This window comes from Rutilus rutilus (assembly GCF_951802725.1).
Source record: "Rutilus rutilus genome assembly, chromosome: 24".
Classification (NCBI taxonomy): Eukaryota; Metazoa; Chordata; class Actinopteri; order Cypriniformes; family Leuciscidae; genus Rutilus; species Rutilus rutilus.
In genome coordinates this window covers 23,031,286-23,038,859 of record NC_140228.1, presented here as the reverse complement: position 1 = coordinate 23,038,859, position 7,574 = coordinate 23,031,286, and the positions used below count along the sequence as shown (strand labels likewise).

The 7,574-nt window shown below is 35.2% G+C and overlaps 1 long non-coding RNA gene across 1 annotated transcript; it reads right to left on the bottom strand.

Moving 5' to 3' along the window:
• Window positions 1-3,688: 3,688 nt before the first annotated feature.
• LOC311284317 lies at window positions 3,689-6,020 on the bottom strand. The gene is made up of 3 exons (XR_014626194.1): window positions 5,935-6,020; window positions 5,124-5,225; window positions 3,689-4,513 (listed from the first exon to the last, which is right to left on the bottom strand). It is a non-coding gene; the product is annotated as an uncharacterized lncRNA (long non-coding RNA).
• Window positions 6,021-7,574: the final 1,554 nt, after the last annotated feature.

Sequence of the window (7,574 nt, the reverse complement as noted above, 5' to 3'; positions counted from 1 at the left end):
ATTCACTGGAGGTCAGTGAATCCCTGTGCTGTTGATTTCTGGTAGATATTACTAGACTGCAGTTTCTACCTGTTTCGGGAGGTAAATCACTGTCTGGACTCCCATTGGTATTTGCTGCATGCATCATTGCATATTTGCATAACGTTTTGCATTTGCATAAACTATTTCATATTGGAAATGGTCCATGACACTCACTGAACTAGAGATCAACTTTTCTTTTAAAATGAATGACTTCAGGTTGTCACAACAAATCGCTGTCAATCTAAGTGATGATATGTGCTACGATTGTATATGATTATATGATTGTATGTGCTAATTGGAGCTACCTAGTGTTTAGCATACATGAACTGGTGCCTATGTGGGAATTACACGTTTGAATTTGTTTCATGAAATTTCTTGACATTTGTACGTCAATTTTGCATATACATTGGTCCCCAAAACTATTTGGCACTCAAACTAGCACCACATTAGATACGAAACAGAAAAGCATGTGGCATCTTCTGAGTCATTTTTGCAATATCTTTTAATCAGGCTGTGTTTAGGTGGTGTATTTATGTATTGATAAAGTCAGTTTTTTTCCGTAGCAGAGTAACCACAGGTGCTCTGAGTATGATTCACTAATGTTTCACAAACACATACTGTATTTCCACAATTTTCGCAATACACAGTTTTATCTTCTGTTTTTTTTTTTGTTTTTTTTTTTTATTTAAGGCAAGACACTACAGGTGAACATTGTGAGTAATAGATATCACCATACATCACCATATCACACAACATACCCACATAAAGACAATTGTTTTGTATTACAAGTTTTCTAATATGTTATGTTTAAAATGCAAATGAGCCATTATTTAACTAAATATGTAAAATTTTGCATAAATTTGAGCATTGGATGTTAAAAGTTTTCACAGAGGAGATTTAGGATATCTCTTTTTATCTCTCCATAAATCAGAAAATACTGTCAACAGCTAAAAAAAACAAAAAAAAAACATTTTTATGAATATGATAAATCAGGTGAATGATATATGAACAAACTATTCTGTAAAAACCCTATATTTTTAAACAGAAAGGAAGTTAAATATGAAAGGTGAATATGGATTATTGAATTTTTAATAATGAACGTGTGTGAAATGTTTTGAATTGAAATATTCACAGCTTAAATACAACCATTTTGAATTTCAGCCCATTAAAATGCAAGCCCTAAAAATACAATGAAATACGTTCTGAGGAAACTATTTTGCAAATCGCAATTACGTTACATGCCAACATATAAGCAGTGCTATTACGTTGGTCCTTAACCTAATATAAGCAGTGCTATTACGTTGGCCCTTAACCTAATATAGCCAATCTATTGCAGTGCTATTACGTTTGTCCTGAACATAATACATCCAAAGCAGGTTTCTTTTCACACGTAGCAGCTAATGCTGTTCATTTTGTTTTAATTATTTACTCCCTTTTTTCTCATTGGGCTACAAAATATTATCTATGCCAGGGCGAGTCAAATGGCAGCACACAGATCATTTTTATCTGGCCCTCCAACTGGTTTTTGATGTTTAAAACCCCTCGCAATCTGATATCAAAGTCCCCGCAAAGGTTTAGCGCGTTCAGCGGTGAGTTTAACAACGCATGTGATCATTCAGCGGTGAGTTTAACAACGCACGTGATCATTCAGCGGTGAGTTTAACAACGCACGTGATCTCACGGCAGTTCGTGATATGGTCACGTAATTTAATCTATTGATTTGTGCCACGGACACGTTTATTTCGTTATTTTCGTAATACCAGCACGTTTTTTAAACGAATGTATTTTCAATGGGAAGCGTCTTTCGTGATAATAACAGCACGATTCTTTCTGCCTGGCTGTCGGCTGCAGCAGAGAAGCAGTTTAATCAACATTTATTCACGAGATCTTATGTATTTTTATGTATTTTTTTTATGTTATTATTTCGGTCTTATTGCCAGGGAAGCTGGTTTGCTTTGCTGTTTATTGATTTTCTAAAATTATATTTTATCAGTAGGAAATCGCGCTGAAGAAGTCTCGTTCCGAACACATCGCGATATTTGGCATCAGTTCACGTGTGTCAGATGTTGGTAAGTAAATACTAAATACGCTATCCTAATGTGTGATATCATGTCTTTTCTGTTTGTCGATATTAATCTGCCATTATATCTGTCATCTCCACGGAGACTTTGCGTTTCATTGCTTTCTAATTCAAAACAGGGTAACTTTAAATTAATAACTTATAAATAACTAAATATAATTAATTACCATGATTCTTTTACTTGGGACATAAAAATTTAGATCTGGTTAATGATATTTGGGACAACAATGCAACAAAAGTTGCACATACTTGCATGTATGCCAGTTTCCAGTGAAATAAAAGGAAGCTATGTGAATAACAAGAGGCTGCAGTGGCTATCTTGCTATAAATACTTAAAGCTTAATTGAAGATGATCCATGTTGATCATTCTAGTATACTCTATATAGTATACTCTATATATCACTGATGTCAGGAATATAAGCAGCAATCAGAGGGGGTGAAAAGGAAATGTTGGCACTGTTTTTTTGTTGTTTTACTGAATGGTGCATTATCCTTGTGTAATAGTAATAGTATGTGTAGATCTGTGTAGATTATACTGTCCTTCCACCCCCAGGGCCCAGCAACGGCCCCCAGAAGAGCAAACAAATGCACATTTCAAATGGCTGTAACTCAAAGTCTGATTAGTGTATCAAAGAGAAAATCGGCTGGACAACTGCTTATACTATGTTTAATAAATAATGTTGGCCACAGTTTTCAGACATATATGGAAAGCTGGCATAAAGGTTATGTTTAAAGTGCTCACAGTAAAATATCAAATTTCAGCCTGTCCCTCATATATGTCATAAAGGTTTGCACAATGAACAAATTTAGATATCCAGTTGTCCATTAAATATATTATTTATTTAACATTTATTGTTTTATTACTAAACGTTTTAAACTACATTACCCACATATCTCTGTCATTCTATCAGTGGAGCAGGAAGCATTGTTCTGTAGTTCATTGAAATGTGCAGACATGCTTAGGGTTAGGGTTAGGATCTCGGTAAAGGAGTAATTTCTCACAACATAGAGACACTTTATAGTTAGCTTAATGTATAACTAACGTAATAATAACACCAAAACATACTTTGTAACATGAAGCGCCGTTTTATATGGGTTAAACGATTGTCCAATCACAGCGAGTTCTGCGATAAAGTCACAGCCAATAACAACCCAGCTGAACAGATGCGTCACACTTACATGCCCTGGTTTATGGTAAACGATGACAGATCTCTTCTGGTTCCGGCTGCGGGGATAGATACCTTAAATATTTTATATTTAGGCTGTTAAACATGCATTCCTTCTAATTAAATTATAAAACTCATATTTAAAAACAAAAGACTCCTTTGTGTGCTTACCATCCAAAAATGAGGTCACATGATCAATGACACAAATTAGCTTGGACTGATGCATAAATAAATTTGAAAGAAAAACTTTTTTCTAAGCAATGTCCTACAGCAGGGGTAGTTTTGCAGTATTTTAATTAAAGATAATTACATGTACTAAAGTGCTTCTAACATTTACAGTGTATGTATAGTATATTAAAGGTATATCAATTATATTCAAATAAATGTAACAAAAGCACAATGAATGGACACCATTCTGAAAGCTTATTCCAATATTTAATGTCAAACTGTTTAAAGACAAATGTAGTGCCAAAACTACTGCACAACAGTATAAAAATCAGTTAATTAAAAATATCCAGATACAGGAGCAATCTATTATAGTGACACATACATTAACGTTAAAAAAATTGCTATGATGAAGTTGAATATATTTACAAACCAAGAGATGAGATTCAAGTTTGTTATGTAAACATACATTTGTTTCTTCGCTTTAAATAACAAATAGGCAAAAACATAAGCACAACATTTTACATTCTCAACTTTCATTCTATATCCTTGTGATTATTGGTCACTTTTATTGTAACTATGCAATGAATATGTCCTTTAGCAAAACACCTGATGAACACTGACACTTTTTTGATAAAGGCATTAGGCAGAAATCAAGTACAATTTATGAAGCTGAAAAGAGAAAACAAAATGCTTTAACAATATGGAAAAAGATAAATCACTATTTTCAATATTGGTTCTGCATATATCAAAGAGATCCTGAGGAGGAGTGGGACTCCACATGAAGACTTTCAGAAACTGTGACAGAGCAAAGGGTGCACCTCGCTGGACACATCCTACGCATGCCCAAACAACAACACCCAAACACAGTGATGAAGTGGACACCACCAGGAGGATGCAGGAGACAGGGAAGACCAAGGAAGACATGGAGACAGATGTTTCACGAAGACCTGAAGAATGTCAGTGTCCCATGGGAAGATGTGAAGAACCTGGCCACGGATCGAATACGTTGGAGGACAGTTGTTGCCCAGCACAGGACTTGATGATGCCGTTGTGAGTTTATAACTGTAGGATATGTTTTCTGTAAAGAGTGTTGCATAATTAAATGTTAAAAGCATTTTTATGTAATAAGTTCACTGATATGTGGGCATTTCTATGAATAAAAGTATGTCTTTAATAGCAAGCAATAATCATGAAAATGATTTACATGCAAACGGGACAGTTATATATAAATAATCGAGTATCTGATGTCATGTGACAAGTCAGATAAGCTTTTCCACTCTTGCAAACAGAGGTAGGTTATGAGGTGTGGAGAGACATCATGTATCACTGGAACATAAACAGACGGAGACCAATTTGCAATTAATATAAACTTTCTGACAGTGTGTGTGACATCCGACAACTTTCCAAGAAGTGGCGCAACTGATTTACAAATATCGCGATAAATATGTACAGGAATTGAGGCAGTAGCCAATGACAGCACTAGGAGTAAAAGCTCCAGGATTGTGTACGAGTATACAAATATGTACGAGTATCGTACGGATTTGACAACTTGTTAAATCTTGTGAATTATTAAGACTTTCAGACTATGTTTGTACTGATTGGGCTATGGGTTTTGTGAGAAAAGTTTTAAGAAACAAGAAATGCTTGATAAAATTTTTGATTTAGGGTTAAAACCAACACATACATACCATTGCGAATATTTGCCTTTGCAGCTGTCCGTCTCCTCCGTTTACTTCTCCTCAAACAATAATGGAATGACTGAGTCCGAAAGGCCCTTTTGGTCTTTTCAGCTGAAAAAAGAGAAAAGAAAATATCATTATGTATAATATATAGGATTATTTAAAGGGAAAAGTACTGATTTACCTTACAAATATTGGATGTTACATTATAAAGCCTTACAAGCATGGCAAGTGTTGTGGTTAATATGCATTTACAACAAATATCACTTTAAAACTATCAATACTGAGGTAAAAGCATGGTAAGTTTTGTGATTACTGTCCTTACTAAACCAATCACAGTAAAACTAAGGTTACTGAGGTTTAAAGCATGGTAAGTTTTGTGGTTACTGTCCTTTTACCACACCTATCACAGTAAAACTATGGTTACTGTGGTAAAAGCATGGTAAGTGTTGTGGTTACTGTGCATTTACAATAAGTACCACATTAAAACTACAAATAGTGTGGTAAAAGCATGGTAAGTTTTGTGATTACTGTCTTTTTACTACACTTATCACAGTAAAACTGATGTTACTGTGGTAAAAGCATGGTAAGTGTTGTTTTTACTGTGCTTCTACTACAAATACAACTTTGGAACTAATTGTACTATTTTTAATCTGATATGAATATCTAGGCCTATAGCACGTCACGTGACAGGCAGTGTTAATCACCCTGTTTTGAATTAGAAAGCAATGAAACGCAAAGTCTCCGTGGAGATGGCAGATATAATGGCAGATAGACATGATATCACACATTAGGATAGCGTATTTAGGTATTTACTTACCAACATCTGACACACGTGAACTGATGCCAAATATCGCGATGTGTTCGGAACGAGACTTCTTCAGCGCGATTTCCTACTGATAAAATATAATTTTAGAAAATCAATAAACAGCAAAGCAAACCAGCTTCCCTGGCAATAAGACCAAAATAATAACATAAAAAAAATACATAAGATCTCGTGAATAAATGTTGATTAAACTGCTTCTCTGCTGCAGCCGACAGCCAGGCAGAAAGAATCGTGCTGTTATTATCACGAAAGACGCTTCCCATTGAAAATACATTCGTTTAAAAAACGTGCTGGTATTACGAAAATAACGAAATAAACGTGTCCGTGGCACAAATCAATAGATTAAATTACGTGACCATATCACGAACTGCCGTGAGATCACGTGCGTTGTTAAACTCACCGCTGAATGATCACGTGCGTTGTTAAACTCACCGCTGAATGATCACATGCGTTGTTAAACTCACCGCTGAACGCGCTAAACCTTTGCGGGGACTTTGATATCAGATTGCGAGGGGTTTTAAACATCAAAAACCAGTTGGAGGGCCAGATAAAAATGATCTGTGTGCTGCCATTTGACTCGCCCTGGCATAGATAATATTTTGTAGCCCAATGAGAAAAAAGGGAGTAAATAATTAAAACAAAATGAACAGCATTAGCTGCTACGTGTGAAAAGAAACCTGCTTTGGATGTATTATGTTCAGGACAAACGTAATAGCACTGCAATAGATTGGCTATATTAGGTTAAGGGCCAACGTAATAGCACTGCTTATATTAGGTTAAGGACCAACGTAATAGCACTGCTTATATGTTGGCATGTAACGTAATTGCGATTTGCAAAATAGTTTCCTCAGAACGTATTTCATGTGATACAGGGTTGCAAAATGCAAGCACGATTAATGCAATGCAATGCATTTATTTTATTTTAATTTTTAAATAGTGCAACAAGCTTTTTTGTTTCAAAAAACATTTGGCATTATTTTACTTCCATATATCTACCTCTGAGTACCACATCATTAGAAACAGCAATAAACTCCAGCAAGATAAAGTCACTTTATGCAAAACAATAGGCCTTTTATCTACAGATCAAGTATAATAATGGGAATAATGAATAATCTTGGAGAGAGTTTTGCTGGCTGTCGTAATCAAACGTGACATGCAGTTTTGAACGCTGAATGGAGAATGACTGACAGTCGCAGCAGAGGGGAGAGTTTCCTAAAATTAACTTTAATTTAACAACTTAAATATTCGCTTGTCCCTCGCATTAAACTAATCGAATGGCATTAGAAAACTTGGAAAATAGTGCTCGAGTTACACCCCTACTCTTTTTCGAAGGACATCCTGGAATTTTTAATGACTTTAATGATGGTGCTGTTTCATCCGAAGGACGGTCTTGGGCTATAGAGTGATATGGCTGCTGGCTTTACTTTTGTGTGTCACTCAGAAAAGAAAAGAAAAAAACTACTCTAAAACTGCCTTCTGGGCTTGAAGGGTTAACAGGAGATTCAAGAAACCAAGAATCATTCAAAATAAATAAATAAAGCACACAGCTGAAAAGAAATTAGACCTGTAAATCCAGATAAATGTGTTGCATGAAAAACACTCTTTAAGCTGTAGGCTGAAACAAATAAATCTAA